This window comes from Dasypus novemcinctus, chromosome 15, assembly GCF_030445035.2.
Source record: "Dasypus novemcinctus isolate mDasNov1 chromosome 15, mDasNov1.1.hap2, whole genome shotgun sequence".
NCBI classification, from domain to species: Eukaryota; Metazoa; Chordata; class Mammalia; order Cingulata; family Dasypodidae; genus Dasypus; species Dasypus novemcinctus.
The window spans coordinates 39,019,086-39,040,079 of record NC_080687.1 but is presented as its reverse complement, the minus strand read 5'-3'; positions in this window follow the sequence as shown (position 1 = coordinate 39,040,079).

The following is a 20,994-nucleotide window of genomic DNA, read 5'->3' as shown; positions in this document are numbered from 1 at the left end:
CTTATATTGAGTGTAACTATTATGAATATGTAAGAATGACTTTTCAATAATGCAAATGAACATTTCATATCTTTTTTCATTAATTTGAATATGCAAAATGCTCAACTGTGGTAATTTACATGGGGTCATATTATAAAACATCTAAGAAACAGTTTTAAAATCAATGCAAAATGTAAAAGGCACACTTGAATGAATATGTATAAAAACTGCAGCCACAAGCTATTACACATATAATTAAAATGGATTTATTGCTTTTGGCTTTGATTTTTTTTCCATTATTAAATCATTATAGGGATCCCTTGAGTTCAATTATAATTACTGATATACACATTATAATGTTTCACACATGTATAGTACATATATAGTTTTTAAAGCTGAACTAATGTAATAACATATATGCAAATCTAAATGAGTAAAGTTCAGGTAATTAAAAATTATGATCCCTTAAATAGCATTAAACATATAGGTAATTATGAATTACTTCATTGTATATTGAAATTATATCATAATATAAAGGTGGAATTATGGTATGTGTGAATTCTTTACATTTCATAAGCTTGCAATCATAAATTATTAAGCATAACATTTCAGGGCTTTCTTTTTAACTTGGACACTTCAGTCATAACCTGCTAAACAAAAGTTCTTGTATGGTATATTGTATGGTATAACTGATTATAATTATATCTGTAGATGACCCTGCTTTCTTGCTCACAATTGAGGGAAAGGGTGGGTGGTGCTCTGCCCAAGTTCCTCAGTTGCATAGACTAGTCATGGGCTGGATTGGTGATTAGAGTTGGGAGCTTCAACCCAGAAAAGAGCTGGTAACTCATTAAAATAATCAGATTTTCTCACCGATTTTTAAAGTGAGAGTCAGAGAAAGCTGAACAGTTGGTAGAAGGAACAGAATTAAAATTTTAAAAGATGGAACTAAAGAAGTCGAATCATGTTTATAGAGGAACATGCAATAGGGATACACAAAATCTTGTTTTCTGAGATAACAAGGTAATCCAGTTGCCACAGCTAGTCTCGAACAATGTTCTACATCAGTCTCTGTGAGTCTGCTCTGCCAAGATTTCTTGTCTCTCATGATGATTGGTTGTTTGACTTCTCAAGATTCCCACATGGCTGAGCTTCACATGTGTCCATATGGACATGTGGACAGAGTGAAATGAAGAGAACTGACTGTTCCATGCAACCAAAATATCAGTATAAATTGGTACCAGGAGTGGGGCAGTATACAAGAGATGCTTATAGGAAATGAGGGACATGTGGAATTGGTTATGGAGATGAGGCAGGGATAATGGGCAATGAGAATTTCTTTCACACAGAGATGAAATGCTGGCAGCCTGTGTTTTGTGGGGATAGAACAATTAGTTAAGCCAAAACACATTGTTTCTTGATACTTAGATGATACATATTCACCAACAAAAGTCCTTTGGGCTTTTGTAATACTGAAGACTAGGTCTGAAAGACCTACAAAATTGTAAGGTCAGCTGAATTCTTGATTAGTGCATATCTCATGTAAACGTATAGGACCCTAAATGTCAGAGTTTGGGATCCTGATAATTAGAAAATCTAAGAAACAGGAGAGGTTAAGTGACTTGCCCAATGTCACACCAATGGTCAGTAATAGAGACATGAATGCCTCTAGCTTTTCTCACTCCAAATCCTATTCTTTTCCTACCACAATGAGAGTTCAGTCATTAACCCCTTTTGATATTTTTAACGTTCATTGTTCCTTCATATTTACTTCTGAAGGAAATGATGCTCCTCTCTTGCTAAAATTTCCTGTTATGACTCTCACTGGTAAGCGCTTACAGAATTAATGAACAAGAAGTCATACGTTTATAAGTATTGTTGTTTTACCCTTACTTTGACTCTACAGATACAGAAGCAGAGAACAATAAGAGTGGGACAGTATTATAGAACAAGCTGTGTTTTTTTTTAGTTAAATTTAGAGCAGAACAAAGTTAAGGACCATGATTTTTAATCCTCAGTGATCCCCAGTGATTACTAGATCCCCAGTGAAAAAAAGTTTTTTTCCCTATTGCTTCCACTTAATGAAACATTTCCCACTGAACATGGTATAAAGGAAGTGAATTAGAATTAGAAATTCAAGCATATTTAGAATCGACTTTAAAAGAACAAAGAAAAGAAAAAACATTAGCAATTTGAAATGCAAAGGAATGTATCAAGTATTATATATGTGAACATTTAGGCTGAAGTTGGAACAAGATCTGTGCCAAAGGCCTTATATTTCACTTTGAATATTATCTGTTAGACCAGTGAAGGACTTGTCCCTCCAAAGTTCTTACGATTTCAGTAGGAGTACTTTGCTGAAGTGTTCTACTAGGATATGTGATAAAACTTCAGGATAATCAAATCTTTATGATCTTAGAGTGGCTCAAATATGGAGAGTGACTTTCTGGGGATAATTGAAAAAGTTCACGAGGCCTATTGGGGAAATATAATTGTAACATTTATTAGGTGACAACGATCAATTACTTATTTACTTTTTAACACTTGGCTAAATAAAACAATAGTATTCAGTTCCATAATATTGACCTCAACTACGTAGTCAGTCTCCTAAGGAGAAGCTAACTTTTCTAGCCTTTATATCTTGGTGTTGCTCCTATTCCTTGAATGGAGGATTCAGAGCAAAGGTGGGGAACTTCAGTGTGGTCACATACTAGCTTTGTCCCATTCTCTGAATGATTAAAGGAATTTGAATATTAGGCCTAAGTTTGCTTTCTGAAGGAAAAGGGAGGATAAAAGATAAAATCTGCTAATTTTCTTTTGGCAGATTAAAAATCACAGAAATCTTTAACTACCCGCCTTTATCTGCCCCCACTACAAACAAGCAAGTAAACCCAAATACTCACACTAAAAGTTCCTGCGCTTGTTCGAACATTTTCCAATATTACACATGGATTAATTCCACTCTAGAGACACGTTTTTCACTATTCTCCAAGAAAATGCAAATGTTTGGAACATGCTAAATAGTCATGAAGGCAAAAGAGAGCAGAAAGGGGAGCAGACATTTTTCATAGGTTCTCTCTTCTAATTATCTTACCCCCTGGGAGGTAAAAGACACTGTCTCTACTTTACAGAGTAGATGTTAATTCGCTCAGTCAAGATCACCCAGCTACTAGCAGAGACTAGATCTGCCTCCAAAACACGTGCTTTTTCAGGTACATCACTTAACTCCTTGCCCTAAAAGACTATGTAGTCACGGACAAAGATAAATCTCATCTTAAGTGATTTTTACTTAACATTTTCAATAAAGATCATGTTTTCTCTTGATCTTGCAAGACCTCTTTCCTTAAGTTAGTACACATGCATGCACCATAAATCATAAAAATGTTAGCATTCTGCTAATTGGAGACTCCCATGTTTCCTAGGTGTCTTTGATTTTCTTAGTCAGTTGATTTCTGCCAGTGAATGCTCTGTTAGTAAGTAGCAGCTGAATGATAAATATTTTTAAATAGTGATACTAAGCAATAATGGTAGGGCTCCCATTGAACTGTATAAAATTTGATATTATATAGAACATTTCCTTTGAATTTGGGAAATCCATATATCTAAAAGGATGTGTAAATTCTTTGGTAAACTGATCTTAGAAAAAAGAATAAACTTTATAAATCCACAAATATAAGCAAACATTACTATTTTACTTTCACCATTTCCCCTTATCTTTTGCTTATTAATCAAAAACTATTTTGTTTCTTGGCTTGGAGGGGACGATGCTAACAAAATGTACTGTAATTGTTTAGAAGCGATTTTCTCTAGAGAGCCAGGAAGCTGAAGTAGTTTAGTTTCCTATTACTTTCTGCCCCCTGGGTTTTACATTAGTTCTGCACTGACTTTCTTGTCTTGTGTATTTGTAAGAGTAAACGATTAGGTAGGAGAGGCTCCAGGGGACTGTTCTTGGCAGTAGCAGGTTGTGCTTAACTACTTTCTACTTGCATGCACCTGATGCTGTTGGTTATTAACAGAGTTTGTGGGAATCAATGACTACAATATCTCTTTGCTTAATAGGTGTTCGCAAAGGAAGAAAACGATGTAATAACATTTATTTGCAGGTGCATCCTATGGTCTTAATCCAAGAAACAGAATTTTGTAGAGTTGTTGACAGCTGCTTTACTTGTTCTATGTTTTCATTGCACGGGTTGAGCCATGAATATTCAAAACATGGTCTGACTGACTATGCTCCCCATGGGAAAAATCAACAAGGAGCGATGTATATGGTAGAAAGTAATGGACAGCAAAGGCTGTTGTAAATGGAGTCGTAGGAACAAAGCATAAGCAAACCAGAATGATGGTAGAGATAGTTAGTGGAGGATTTTAAGAAATGAAAATGTGGCACATTTTCAACAAATGTGTTGAAGTTATAATATAAATGAAAGTTGTGTTGCTATTTAGAGGATCCTGATGACCTCCATTTCATTAATGTTGGCTCAGTACTCCAGGTGGTATGGCTGATGAACCAATTTTTTAACTTGGTCTTATAATCCTTTTTAGGAAATGAGTACTTCCCTCCCCTCCCATCCTCTCCCCTCCCATTTCCTCCCCTTCCCTTCCTTTTCCCTCTCTAACCCTCTTTCCTTTCTCTTTCTTTCCTTTCCTTCTTCTTTGCCTCTTTCTTTTCCTCTTAATCCTTTTCCTCCTTCTCCTCTTCCTTTTCCTCCTTTATTTTCTCTGAAGCTACTAAGTCTTCTTTGGTGCATATTCTGGAGAAACTGAAGGGCAAATGGCTCTTCCAGACAAAAAGAGAAGGAGATCTTCAGTAGGAAAATTCTAGTAGAGGGATGGGAGTCTAGAGAGGAAATGGCCAGAAGGAAGATAAGGGAGGAAGGAGGAGGATAGATTCAGGTGGGGAGGTTTGTATAGATGTGGAGCTAAAGGATATGTGGGACTTACGGAGAAAGTGAGATGGATAATAAATCTTTTTAGGGAGTGTTGCTATGGGATGTACAATGTAATACTCATCTCTGTATTTCCCACCAAACTAGAAAAGGTCAGATTGTGGGTGTGTGCATATGTGTGTGTGCATCTGTCACATAAACACATGTGACTGGGCACTGGGTAAGAGCAAAGCTCTCCCATTGAGATCCAAAGAACAAGGAGTGTGAAAAATATTAAAAAATAGGAATCACTTCCTTTACTGCCCCCTAAATTATCTACTGTAGCCAAATGAGATGACTCATTACTTCCTGACCTTTCTCTTGCCCCTTCCTGCCTCTGTACCTTTGTGCTTGTCCTTTCTCTCACTCTTTTAATATCCTCTACTACCTTCATTCCACTTGCCTGTCAAAATCCTACTCATATGGGAGTGGGAATAGCTCAGTTGTTTGATTACCTGCTTCCCATGTGTGAGGTCCTGGGTTCAATCCCTGGTACCTTCAAAAAAAACCCCAAAACTCCTACTCATGTTCTAAAGCTTCAATCCCACCTTTCCTCTAAAGCCTCTGACTCCTTGGCTGAAAATTATTTTCTTTTAAATTCCTATTTCTGCACTTTGTTTGTAACTCTTTCAAGTCCCTCATCAGCCCCTGCCTTGGATTTCAGTCTTATGGGTGAGTCTCTCTGTGCTGGAAGAGCGTGAGGCCTTCCTCCAGTGCAGAGATCCCATTCAGTTGATTTCTTTGTTCCACCCAGACAAACTAATCATGGGTTAGTCCCTTAAACTTGGCAGATTCTCAGTAAACATGTATGGAACAATGCATGCCTAACTCATCAAATGTACGGTTCTTGTTGTTGTTGTTTTGGTTTTTACCTTCATCATCTCTTGTAAGTCATGGATTATTTTTTTAAAAAACTCTTTTGTGGGTAAAGTTTCCTTCCAAGTTACCAACATAGAAAGGTAAACTTGGTAATAACAAATTCTAACATCCGTATAGTTGTAAAACAAGCAAGGTGGAAAGGTAATCAAGAAATCCCTTAAAGGATACTATTTTTACTCCAATAACTAAATTATAATAGGTGTTCATCTATTTGGTAAATAAATTGTATGGAAGTGAAAGACAGCAGAACTAGGATTCTAAAGATTTTTATACAAATGAAAGCGAGTCCATGCTGTTATTGATCTTTACCTTAAGGAAGAGTTTTCAAATGCACATTTTTCAATAATCAGGAAATGTAAGTAAATTGAGGTGGTAATTAGAGGTAGTTCATATTCTTTCTTGTGGAAAAAATAGACACTTAGGGCTGTATACATGTCTCAATTTTCATAATATCCCTGTGTTCTCTGGCAAGAAGAGAGGAATTCTTATTCAAGAGACACTTGGAAGAAAATGAGTGAACAATAACTACAAATATCAACATAGATTAATCTCAAAAATACATTAGTGAAAAAAAAATCACAGAATAATATATACAAGATGAGTCTCCTTAAATAAAGTTAAAAAACAGGTAAAACAAAACAATGTATTGTTGAGATATATATGCATAGTTTTAAAACTATGAAGAAAGCAGAGAACGTTGACATAGAGTTCCCAAAGTGGTTACCTCTTGAATGGAAGGGGAGTGTGTTCAGGAGAGAGAGGCTTACGGGGGTGTCAAAGTTATGGATAATGTTCTATGCCTTAAGCATTGTGGTGGATTTTTAAAACACATGTATATGTTAACATTAACATTAAAAAAATGAATGCATATTGTATCTTCATTACCTCATTGTAAAACTGGAGTATATAGGGTAGCTCCTTGGTTGAGTTTGGGGGTTGTGCCAAGAGTTATGCAAAAATTACAAAATAAGCATGATATATCGTGTAGGGGCTTGATTTTTAGTGAAAGCATTGTGGGCAAAACATTTGGAAATTGAAGCATACTGGAATATTTTATGGAATAAAACAAAGCACTTACATGAAGTTTTGAGATACAATACAAATCTGGCAAAAAAAAAAAAATCACTGTTTGCAATGAGCCATTTTAAGCTTGACCCCAGACCACTTGGGATTGCTCATTCATTTTTCTGCATAGAAATGGGACAGAATTCTCCAGGGAAAGAATTTGGGAAGCCACAAAGAGTTGAGGAGAGGTATTCAGCCTCACCTAACAGCAGAATAGACTCATGCCTTGTCTCAGAGAGCAGCAAAGAAGTGTTTATGAATGTAATCCTGTCAAGTATGGTGTTACAGAAGCTTGCTTTCTATTTGCTATCTTAGAGAGCCCTGAACAAATTACTTTAGAGGTCTTTGCCAAAATAGCTATTGCTCTTGGCTCCCTCTAAATGTTATTGGTGATATGGTAATAAATTGACCCCTCATTTTCAAGTGACATTTGTATAGGATGAGTGGGTGAATGATTCTGGAAAGTTTAGAGGGTTAGATAACCTAACACACAAGGGACCGTCAAAGAAGGAAAGACTTAGAACACAATAAACAGGGCATCCTTAAATCTCAGGAAGACTTTATTCATTTCATTTATCCAACTACAAATTGAGCATCTCTGGTCAAAAAGGAGAGCACCAAGAAGGAGTAAAGTTGTCTCTTGAGAACAGTAGGGTAAAGATTTCGGAAACTCTAGGAAGAGTGAAAACTCTTTCATTTAACAAGTATTTATTGAGTTAAATACTCAATATGTGCCAGATACAATGCCAGGCAATGGGGTTACTGTGATGTGCAAACTCATCATCACTGCTCCTTAGAATTTATATAGCAAAGAAGATGGATATTAATCAAGTAACATAAAAATAGTAATTGAAAACAGCTAAAATTCTATGAAATGAAGAGACATGGTACAAGAAGAGGAGATATATAAAAGATCTAAGGATGAGTAAAAAATACCTTGTTGAATTTGGGTGAAGGGGTGCTTGTGTTCCAAGAGAGAAATAGTACATGGAAAAGACCTGAAGCAGGATGAAACATGCATGGTCCATTCTAGAAAATGAAAAGAGACCAGTATGACTGTGGTGTAGCAAATGAGGGGGAAAGAGGTTGGCACTGGAAGGGCCATGAAGGGCCATGTTAGCAGTCAGAACACACACACACATTTATTGATTAAGTTCACCATCTTATATGGGCATGTTTGGTGGTGACCCAAAATAGTTACAATTGTAAAATCAAAAATAACAGATCTAATCCTAAGTTAAACCACACACTATAGCACAATTATAAAAATGTGCTGTCATCAATTACAACAAATATTATGCACTAATGCAAGGTGTTAATAATAGGAATCCTGTATTTCATGCCTGATTGTTCTGTAAACCTACAACTTCTCTAATAAAGAAAAAAATATATAAAATTTCACAGATCTGCATAACAGATATAATAATCATGAAAAAGTTTGAAATACTTGAAGAATTTAACCCTTATCTTAAAAGCAATGAGAAGCCATTGAAGTGTTTTAAGCAGGAGAATGACATGATCAGATACATGAAAAGATCATGTGACTTCAAGGTGTAGAATAGATTGAAAGATGAACCTGGGAGACCAGTAGGGTCAATTGTGAGCCAAGGGAGTGGATAATAGTAGCTTAGTTTATGGTGCTAATATAAAGAAGAATGTTTTGAGCACTATTAGGAGGCAAAATATATAGGCCTTGAAAGTAGATTGACTATGAGGAGTGAGGAAGAAGGAATTGTCAGGGATGACTCTTGGGTTTCTGGGTTGAAGTGGTTTTGCCATTGACTTCAGGAAACACAGGAAAAGATCATGAATTTGATTATGGACACATTGAGTTGGAGATGTTTGTGAAACAACCAGCAATATTGAGAAGGTAGATGGCTAAACACAGGTACCACTGAGGATAGAGGTTTGGACTAGAGATAGAGAGAGGTCTGGGAGTCTCCAGTACGCAGGTGGTAGATTAATGCTAAGGGTGCAGGATGGCTTCTAGTGGAGGGAGTTTGGAGTGAAAAGAGAGGAAGGCCTATGCTTGAGCTTTGAGAAGTTTTAACAGAAGAGTGGTCACAGAGTTCAAGTCACCTATGGCAATTGTGCATGGTTTACAGACCCTGTGGAGGGTGTGACATCAGTAAAAGGGAAAGACCTAATAAAAAGCATCATTCGCTCAATTAAGCAAGAAGCATCTACTGAGTACCAGTCATCGAACGAGGCACCATAATTAATCCAAAGAAGAGGAGAGCATAGACTCTCCTCCTGAATAGCCCATAATCCAATGGAATATCTAGCTTTCAGATCCTAGTGCCTCATTTGAGGAGAAGATTATGGGGCCAAGGAAAAATCTATATCCCACCCAGAGAAACATCCACCTCTCCTTGCTGAGCCCTTGAAATTCACAAAATATAATGCTTTTATCCAACATGATCAAGGACATCAGGTTGATTCCTTAAGGAATCAATAGTCAGCTTGTCAATCATGACTTACCTGGAGAAGCCTGAGCCTTTTATATGCAAGAAGGCCCAGCCAGGAAGAGGGTGCAATGGGGAAAAAGACTAAAATTTTTTGTTTAGAGCAGGAGCCTTTAACCTTGACGTGACATTGGAATCACATGGTGAATTTTTAAAGTTCTGATGCCTGGATTCCCTGAAATCACCTGGACATTGGGATTTTTAAAAGTTCCCAAGAGGATTCTATTGTTCATCTAAGGTTGAGAATCTCTGGTTTAGAGCAATCAAAACTGAGAGAACATTTTTTCCCCAGGTTGTTCCTAAGATGTGTACCCAAAACAAACCTTTGCTTCTCAATCAAATCTGAGCCTAGCTTACCTTCAGTCCTGTTCATCACATTTTCACCTGTCTTATTCTATCATAAATCTCCATTCTTAGGAAAGTCTAAAGCTACAATCTATATTTCTCCTCAAGTAAGAATAACAGTAGCAATTACTCTCCTGCCCTTGGCTTCAATCCAAATCTATGCATTTTTTGAAATTTATTCAGAGAAATTCTGCCCCTCTTCCCCCTTGGGAACAGGAAACAGGGCAGAACCCAATGTTTGTGTGCTGGGGCTTTTGGAGGCAGAAGGTTTTGGGGACTCAAAAATAAGGAAGGAGCAAGGCTACCAGGATTTGGACAGTGACTCATGATTATATTAGTGGCAATACTGACTTGATGTTGAATCAGCAATTGTGAGTCTCCTGCCTCCTCTTACTATTGGACCTGGGGAACCAGCCCCTGAGCGCCTACATCTGTAGATCAGGCTCAAGTGCTCTCAGCTGGGGAGAAGAGGATACTTAACTATTTTACGGTAACTTTGTGATTCAGCTATTTTGACTTTGTCATGCCCCCACATGAATCATTAAGCTTTCATGGCATCATTCCAAGTATTGTCCAGCAAAGACACCCTCACCTCTGAGGAGGCCCATGGGCCAGAGAGTGCCAGAAACACACCTGTAATCAAGTGGGTGACCACATACCATGGGGAACCATGAAATGCTTTGAAAGAGGGGGTTAGGATGGGCTTATTCAAATACTTGGGCTTGTGCTAGTTAATTCAAGGAACAAGGATCTAGTCTAAATTATGTCTGTCAGGAAGTAGGAAAATTCAGTGACTGGGTGTTTTAATACTTTTTATTTAGGAGGCAGAAGGGATGGAGCAGAGCTGAAGTTACCACTGGTAAAAAAGCAGTTGTCATTCATATTTACTGGGGAGAAGATGATGTTTGGTCAATTTGTGGTTGCACTGTATCTGGTTGTACTGTATCTTTGTTTTTTTATCACTAATCAGGCATGTTTACAGAGTGGTCTTGTTTTTGTCTGTTCATAATCATGGAGAGCCTTTCCCTGATATTGATATTATGTGAAAATGTTTATATTCTACAGGAAAACACCATGGAGTAGCTGGTAGTAACTAGGTCAGTTACCAACTGACCTTTGTCAGAGCTGCGTTTTATTTTTTCACCAGACAAGTTAAGGACAGTATAGGGATGAGAACAGGGTTGAAGATGGATTGGAGTTGAGGGTCGGGATGGAAGTTAGAAAACATGAACAGAAAAAACTAAATCTAAACAGTCATAATATGCCTGCCACACTTGTTCAGCTCAGAAAAACCCATCAATCATTCTAAGAAAGCATCTGGCTTGTTCTCTGCAAATTCATTTGTACTTGAATAGAACACAATATAAACCCTGTTTCTAAATAGTATATTTCTTTCTTTTGTACTCTCTTCTCTTTTCCTCCCTTCTTTCTCTTCCTCCCTTCCTCCCATCCTCCCTTTCTCCCTCCCTCCCTCCCTTCCTTTCACATCTTTGTTCATTAATTCAAACCAGCCAACAAATAACTAGCCAACATTTTATTATGTATCAGATGCAGAGCTAGTATATTAGTTTTCTACTGCTAGGTAACAAATTTCCACAAACCTAGTATCCTAAAACAACACCCATTTATTAGCGCACCGTTCTGTAGGTCATAAGTCATGGCACGTCATGTCTGGATTCTCTGCTCAGGGTCTCACAATGCTAATGTCAAGATATTGGTTCGGTTGTGTTCCTTTCTGGAGGTTCTGGGGAAGAATCTGTTTCCTGGATTGAATTCTTTCCTGAGGTTCAGGAGAAGAATCAACTTCCAAGCTCATTCAGATTTTGGCAGAATTTGGTCCCTGAAGGCTGTGTGATTGAGGTCTCCATTCCTTGCTGACTGTTGGTCACAGAAGGTGTTCAGCTCCTAGAGTTCCTTGCAATCCCTTGACATGTGGTTCCCAGGAAGTTCACAACATGATTAATATTTCTTCTTCTAGGTCAACAGGAACTCTACTCTGGAACATCATCCTCTGTGGTCAGCTGGAGAGAATTTTTTTTTCTGCTTTTAAAGGACTCAAGCTAGTGGGTCAGCTCTACCCAGGATAATTTCCTTTTGCCATGTAACAAATCACAATCACAGGAGTGATATCTCATCATATTTGCAGGTTCTGCCCTCATTCAATGGGAGGAGAGTATTTAAAGTCAGGGTCATTCAGGGTCATCTTGAAATTCTGCTTACCTCAGCTAGATAACTACAGATATCAATAAAAAAGAAGCCCTCCCATGAAATCACTAGTCATGCTTTAGGAACTTGCAGGAATAGAGCGTGTGCAGGGTGGAGGGATTAAGTTGGAGAGGGGTAGGATCATTGCCAATGATTGTGGGAGAGTGAAAAGACAGAGGTGATAGTAGAGTCTAGACAAAAAACATAGAGATAGCATACAGAAGTTGGTTAAACAGACCCAGAGAAAGGCAGTAGTCAAAGTTCTAGTGCTCATTTTAGCTCTTCACAAATAGACATGTCTCTCCATCCCACTCCTCAGTTGGTGACAGGCCAAATTTGGATAAGTAACCTTCATGTGAAGCACATGATCATTTTATCTTATTCTGCCATTTTGTGCTTTTAGCAAATAGACCTTCTCACAACAAGACCTAGAAATACAGATGTTTCTATTTCCTGTTTTTTGGGGGAATGAGATGTTTTTGTATTTGCTACATTAGGATAGCACCTTAGCGTTAGACACTTAAACGATGTATTATTGCCTTAAATAATCACAAAAACAACATTAACTAACAATATTTGTGGAAGAATTACAATTAAATGCTTAAGAGCAATTGGCAGGGAAGAATGATCAGTAGACATCTACACTCTATGGTGGGAGGGAAAATGAAAGAGAAACCGTTTGGAAATAATGTTTTGTGCAAAGAAGTATATTGAATTTGAGTGTCTGGAGTACAATTAAGAATTAATTGGATAAAAAAGCCAACCTTGAGTTTCACAACATGATTTTAAGAATAAATACTTATAGTAATTAATTGAATATAAATAGATGTGTACTGCTGAGATTGTGTATAGGACCTTGACTTGGTTTGAGCAGGCAGGTTCATAGCTATATTAAGTTGTTTTATATATTTAGAAAATGCTGTCTTTATGAAATAGAAAACTAGAGCAATAATGAGCAGAACTCATAGCTTTAAGAGAATGCTCTGACGGCAATGCATGTTTACTGCCTACTTTCTCAGAAAAGAGAATAGAAATTATGACAAAAATTGTTGAATATAAGATTCAAGGTAATAACCATTATAAGGTAGCAAAAGTTAATTTTGTCAGATAGAAAATATCTGTCCATGGCAATTTTGACAGGTATTTTTGATAAATATTCATTTAATAGAATTTTCCTTTGTGTGGAATTATACATTGGATATTTTACTAGGAACATCAGTTCGAATGGTAGTGAAAGATCACACTAAAAGGAAATCATATTTATTTATTGAAATACTCAAAGAACATTTATTCGGATTCCTAATAAGGGCAAAGCACTGCACTAAATGCTTTAGGAGAAAAAGAGAAAAAGTCCAATTTGAAGTCTGCCCTCAGGGAGCTTTCAGGCTATCTGTCTTCTGAGGTTATTGAAAAATAGCATTTTAATGAGGACCAAGAACAACTTCCTTTCATACATCGTAGAGCCTACTTTAAACATTTAACCTTATGATTAAATACATGTACATATACAGAGAGGACAAAATTCTTTGCCAATGTGGAAAAGGGGAGAAGCATTACATCATGATTTATTATATGAAACATCAGGAAAGAGAAAATAGTCTATACAAAATGTGCTTCTATCTTCACTTTTCTTTCCAAATCTATTAATTAAACCAAAGTTCTCTCTCTTGCTGTAGAAAAAAATGAAAGTATAGTTTTAAAGCTTGCTTGCCTAAAATTAAATATAAATGTTTTAAAGCTCAAACTTATTTGAAAAATGCAAACCTTTTAATTTGCTAAGAGAACTAATAATTATTTACACTGATTTTTGCTCCCAATACTATATCTGTTTCTTCTCCATTATTAATGGCATTAACATTCACGTAGCTTTTCAAGCCAGGACTCTTTGAGTCACCTTCCATCTCCTCTTCCCTCACCCTTTATACCTACTGAGTCACTAAATTCTATCGATTATACCTCTGGAATGTTTCTCAAATTTCTGCTCTTTGTTCTACTGTCATTCCTTTTGTTCAGGGTTTCATTTTGATCTTAGACCATAATATTGCTTCTTTTAACACATACTTACAGAATACGTACTGCTATGTGTTATTTCTGCTATTAAAACCACCACTTTATCATCTGTCCAGAAGTTATATCTGAGCACCCAGATTCCTAAAGCTCCATTTGACTGTCTTGTTAGTATTTTATACTTAATTTATCCAAAGCAGAACTTAGAATTCATCCTTCCTGCTCCTCCCCCAATCTGTTTCTTTCATTTCCCCCTCTTCTGTAAATACTATTGTCAGCCTTCCAGTAGCTCAAATAACAACCTTCAGAATCATCTTTTTGATTCATCCCTTGCTCTGCTTATCTAATCTTTCAGAAAATCCTTTTCATTTGGCTTCCAACATATATCTCGAATCTAGACACTTTTCTTCTTCATTGCCTGGTTCAAATTTGAGTACTATCACTTACCAGCTACGTGATCTTGGGTAATTAATATCTGTAAGTCTTGTTTTCAAATCCAAGACAAGACTTTTTAAAAGAAAAAAATGGTATCATCTTTTAATTCTTAAAGTGTGGTTTTGCCTATCAAGAGCCAGAGTTTGAAGGACTGAGTAGGGAAAATTGTAGACAACTAAGCCTTCTTTTAATCTCCTCCAGAATGATTTATTCTGACAGAAGAAAGGAATGACAGTTGCCAGATTCCCGATAGGGATAGTATTAACACCTCTGGGGAGTGTGTAGAATATGTGGGGTTGTTTGGGATACTCAACAATGGTGGGGAATGTCCACTGGTATTCACTTGGTAATGAAAGAATTGAGTTCACATATTCCACTACACTGAGAAATTGAATTAAGCTTTTATTTGTACTAGAATTTCAAGATAGAAGTTATGTTTTTGAGATATTGGTATTATAGGGAATTTTGACTCAACATTTAAAACAATGGCAAGCTCATTTATAAGAATATCATTCTTCCCCATTTTCCTCACTCCAAAAATCTGTAATTTGTCTTGGTGTGGGATCCCTATTTCAATTAAGGTTTTTCTACCTCTCTTTCTTCCCATATGCATTTGTCAAGTCTATTCTTACTTCTCCCAACACTACTTTTAATTCTAGTACCTAATAACACCTCTGCTCTTTCATTTTCTTCTTGAAAGGAATGACTTCTAATCTTATTTCTCTTATTATTTAAACTTACTATTTTTAAGAGACACCAGCATCTGGCATCTTTATGTTGTCTACTGTAGTCAGGGCTGAACATTTACATATTGAAACACATGGTATTTTATTAGTAATCACTTTCTCTTTAGATCACCTTTTCATGATCACAATTAGGGTGTTATATTAATTTTTGTGAAATTATGTGTGTAGGTAGGTCTATTATCTATGCAGTTTATTTTAAGATAATAAAGGGATTATTTAAAAATAGTTGTTTAAAAAAGATGAGGACAGGGTCTGGTGGGGTTGAAAACTACTATTTTAGATGTTAGTGGGGTCCTGAGAAAAGGCCTCAGAAGAGCTGAAAAGAATGGCAGTCGGAAAGAGCCTCACAGTTCAATCAAGGACACTGCAGATTGTGTGAACATGACAGCAAAAGCCCCAGCAGAAATCAAGACCTACTCCTAAATTCAGGTGAGACTCATTACAAACTGAGGGGAGGCCCTTGAGAAAAAGTCCCCATAAACCACATTTCCCTCAGCCAAGGCAAAGATGCTACATAAACTCCCTTATTTTACATCACCCTAGGGGAAGGTAAAGAGACAGAGGTTAACTGAGAAGTGACTAAGTTGGAAAATTTTCATCTTCCTCTATCTGAGGAAATGAAATCTTAAAGGCTAGGTTTCATTCTGTTATTAGAAAGTGAAGGAAGTTCCAGCTTTCCACATCCAGCTTGTAGACTCATGACTGTAAATTCTTAAATCCACTGCTAGCACCCTAGTCCAAGCTGCCATCTTCTCTTGCTTGGATGACTGTACCATCCTCCTAAAAGGTTTTGCGGCTTTCTTACTTACCCCTCTTAACCCATTCATCAAGGAGCAGAGTGAGCTTTTATTTTCACTTTTTTTTTTTTTTAAATTAATTTTTTTTTATTGACTTTGTAATAATGTTACATTAAAAATATATATGTGAGGTCCCATTCATCCCCACCCCCCCACCCCCCCTCTCCCCCCCCAACAACACTCGTTTCCATCATCATGACACATCCATTGGATTTGGTAAGTACATCTTTGGGCACCTCTGCACCTTATAGACAATGGTCCACATCATGGCCCCCACTCTCCTCCATTCCATCTAGTGGGCCCTATGAGGATTTACAATGTCCGGTGATTACCTCTGAGGCACCATCCAGGGCAGCTCCATGTCCCAAAGACGCCTCCATCTCTCATCTCCTCCTGCCCTTCCCCATACCCATCGTCCACCATGTCCACTTTTCCCAATTCCATGCCACCTCTTCTATGTGGACATTGGATTGGTTGTGTCCATTGCACCTCTATGTCAAGAGGAGGCTCAGATTCCACATAGATCACAAAAAATGTTACATTAAAAAATATACGAGGTTCCCATATACTCCAACCCCCACCTCCCTACTCCTCCCACATCAACAATTTCTTTCATCATTGTGGCACATTCATTACATTTGGTGAATACATTTTGGAGCACTGCTGGACCACATGGATTATAGTTTACACTGTAGTGTACACTCTACCCCAATGAATGAGCTTTTCATATAAATCAGCCATGCTATTTCCTACTTAAAACTCCTCAATGGTTCCATTGCACTCCAAACTCCAAAGAAGTTTGAAATCCAAACTTCTTCCCATGCCTCTGAATGATCTGACCCCTGCTTCCCTCTCTATGATCCTTTCTATTCCATGGACCCACCAAGTTCTTTTCCACTCCTGACCTTTGCCTTTAATGTTTTGCCCAGAAATCTCCTCTGACTTTTGGCAAGGCTGGTTCATTCTAATATTTTTTTAGGATTGAGCCCCTTTGCCTCTACATTGCAATGGTTTTTTCTGACCCCTAGTAGAAAGGACTGTCTGCACCTCTCCACTGCTGCCATTTGCTCTGTCCCATAGGCCTGCTTATTTGCCCTCATAGTACTTGTTATTATCTGTCATGATCTCAGCTGATATTTCAGTTGATGGCAAATGCATCCTTACAGTTGCTTAGTTCAAAAAATCATGGAGTCATTCTTGGCTCCCACATTCAATCCACCAGGAAATACTGATGGCTCTGTCTTCAAAATGCAGGTAATTTGGGAAGTGGATTTGGATCAATGGATAGAGTGTCCACCTACCACATGGCAGGTCCAGGGTTCAAACCCAGGGCCTCCTGGCCTGTGAGATGAGCTGGTCCACATGCAGTGCTGATACACTCCAGGAGTGCCATGCCATGCAGGGATGTTCCCCGCATAGGGGAGCCCCATGCACAAGGAGTGCACCCTGTAAGGAGAGCCGCCCTGTGTGAAAAAAGTACAGCCTGCCCAGGAGTGGCGTTGCACACATGGAGAGCTGATGCAGCAAGATGACGGAACAAAAAGAGGCACAGATTCCTGGTGCTGCTGACAAGAATACAAGTGGATACAGAAGAACACACAGCAAATGGACACAGAGAGCAGACAACTGGGGGGGGGCAGGGAGGGGAAGGGGAGAGAAATAAATAAATAATAAATCTTTAAAAAAATGCAGGTAATTTGAAAGCTTCCTCTTACTTCCTCTGCTACCACCCTACCTTGGTCTAAGTCACCATCACTCCCTACCTGGTTATTGGGATAGCCACTTAATGACCTTTCCTACATTTGCCTTCTCATAGTATATTTACAACAAAACAGCTAAAACGACCCCTTTAAAACTGTTTTTCCAGTGGTTCTCCATTTTTCTCAGAGTAAAATTCTTGCACAAGGCCCTATATCACCTCCATCCCACTCTCTAACTTCTTCCTCACTATTTTACCTTGCTGGGATTTGAACTCTTTGAAGACAAAAATATTCTTTTTTATTCACTAATCCATCTCTTGTGCCTAAAAACACCTGGCACTTAGGTGCTCAATAAGTATTTTTGGATTAAATAAATGAATCTTGTTTATTTCTTTATTGTCTAATTTTCTGCTGCTGAATGTGGATACATGAAGGCAGGATTCTTTTTTCAATTTTAATTTTTAATTTTTTAAAAGATACTTAGACTACATAAAAAATGTAGGGGATTCCCATATGCCTCACTCCCTACATCTCCCACACTTTCCTACATTAACAACACCCGTTATTAGTGTGGTACATTTGTTACAATTGATGAACACATATTGGAGCAATGCCACGAAACATAGATTATAGTCTACATTATAGTTTAAACTCTCTCCTGCACAATTTTATAAATTATGACAAGATACATAATGGCCTGTATCTGTCATTGCAACATCATTCAGGGCAATTCCAATGTCCTGAAAATACTGCATATTACACCTATTTTTCCCCTCTCCCTCTCCTCAGAATCTCCAGTGGCCACTTCTTCCACATCAATGATAAAAGTTCTTCCACTGCTAGAATATAAGTCTATAGTAGAATAACAGTAAGTCTGTTCTAGCCCATCATTCATTTCCCAATCCTGAGGATTCTGGGATGGTGAGGCCCACTCCACCTCTAATTGAGAGAGGGCTTAGATCCCATGGGATAGATGGATGGAAATTTCTTGCTTGCAGTTGCAGACTCTTTCTGGTCCTTGGGATGGTTGTTGTCCATCATCATGTCCTTGGTAGCTGTCCTGGGTGACTCCAGTGAACTGGGCAGTAGGTGTTGCAACTCTGTTAAGTTTCAGAGCCTTACTGGCACACTTGGACAGACCAGATTTAAGTCTCTTGGACACAAACCTATCAACTCTAGTATTAACTATAGGTTCAAGTAGAAGGGGCATCCAAGTCATGTGTAGGGAACACAACTGAGTCCAACTCTGTCATGCTGGGGAGCATAAATTCCAAAGCAGGGCCCACTGCTAGAACACTGAACTCCTGAGCTGTCAGTCCTGCCTGTAGTGTCTGGATGTCTCTAGAGTCCTCATTGCCCACCATTTGAGGCAATATTTACCGTGGTAGTAAGTACTATACTGCTGAGACGTGTGTAAGTTTAACCTCTGGAAAGACCTCCCAACTCACTTTGAAATCTCTTAACCATATAAACTCATTTGTCTTTACCCTTTCCCCATTTTGGTCAAGGTCTTTTTCCAGTTGTATTGCTAGTTGGTGCTTGGTAGTAATCTCTCTGTACCAGACAGGCTCATTCCTGGGAGTCATGTCCCATGCTGGGGTAGAGGTACGGAGAAGGTAATACATTTATATGCTGAGTTTGGCTTAGAGAAAGGCCATATTTGAGGAACGAGGAGGCTCTCAGGAGGTAACTCTTAGGCACCCTATAATACTGGGCTAAGTTTCAATTTCAAAAGAAAAGGTTCATAAGTAAAGTCATTAGTATCAAAGGCCTGTCAGTGTTCCATCCTCCTTCACTAGCTACTGCCTCTGTACTTGGGGGATTCTTGCTGTTCTGCTAGAGAATGTGGCAGAACTTCCCAGGCTGGGAATTGGATATTCTTTTGGTTATTGTGTGGATCTGCACCCACCATGACAATGCCCCAAGAACACTTGAAATCTTTCATATAGAAGGTGGGATTCTTATTGGTCTTGTTTAATATTGTACTGAGAACAGTGCCTGGTATGCAGTAAGTACTCAAACATTTTTTGTTGAATAAATAAATACATACTATGAAGAAATTAGTGATCTCCTTGCACTATACTTAGTTAATGAACACATGATGCATAGAGGTAGCATAGTTTCCATTCACCACTCACAGGTAGGCATCTCTGGTGGAATTATTTTAAGAGTGTTATACAGTAAAGCAAAGAACGAACTGAACATATAAATAGAACTTTATGGAATCAGGAAGTAGGGTCTTGGTTGCCCCAAAGCTATAATCATGTAGTGAAGTGAAATATATTTAGTATGTATTACCATTCTTTCTGCAGTTTTCCCTGACTATCCGCACACTTCTGCTTAACTTCACCAAAAACAAGAAAGCTACAGCTTTGCTGATTATTTGTAAAACTATTTACCTTTGGGTCTTTTTTTTTTTGGCGGGGGGAGGGTGTTTAGAAAAATGAAAGGAAAAAAAAAAAAAGAAAAAGACATTTCAGTGTACCAGAGCACTTTCCATTCTTGAAGGAGAGATTCATGCTGCCAATGATCTATTACATAATCTATTTTGTTTTTCACTTGTATTGAAAGACATCCATATATTCCTTTGTGAAAATATAGGGAATCCAAACCATTCTCTGTTATTGTTTGGGTTGTTAATCTCCCCAGGGTTTCCTCAACATTTTCAAAGGCAGTTTCTGGCACCAAAAGGAAAATGGAGAAGTTGAGAAGCAATTTTATCTCCCAATTGAACTTGATTAAATGGGGACTGTTCTAATTGAAAGTTTTAATCCTGGAGGAGTGTAATGTTAACAAGTTTGAGAATATTTGAGAAGAACATGGAGGAAGAGTAGTAAAGGTAATGTCAAAAAGAATCAGGCAAGAAAATAATTGTAGTAAAGCTTATTAAAAGCACACAAGTAGGTAAATAAACTGCTTCACAGATAGTGTTAAGATTAGTGCTAGACTGGCAAAGGAAGTGGGAAAAAGTTCTTTGAAAACATTATTTTTATTATTTAATAATTTGTGTAGGAATCATAGTAGTTGCAATCTGTTAGCCAGAAACAATTGCCAGCTGGTGTCACCGTGGAGTAACTGTGGTAGACAATGCAAACATGTTCCTTTTTACCTGAATAGCATTCATTTTTAGAACGTTTCTATTCATTTTTGCCTAAATGTGAGATCTGCCCCTGTAGATAAAGGAGCCTATTTACTGCTTTGACTTAAAAGCTTTGATTAAGTTCATACCCGGTTCCACAACTGTAATAGGGAGACCACACCTGGGACAGACTCTTTACACAACCAAAGTTACCTATCTTAAAAAATGAATACTTGGGTATATGCATGAGTTATATATAAAATTGCCTCAAATGCATTGCTTTCTTTGTGTATCTTGATGAAATGATGAAACTCCATTAGATATTTTATAGGAACTAAAGACAGAACTTCTGGGATAATGTTATTTG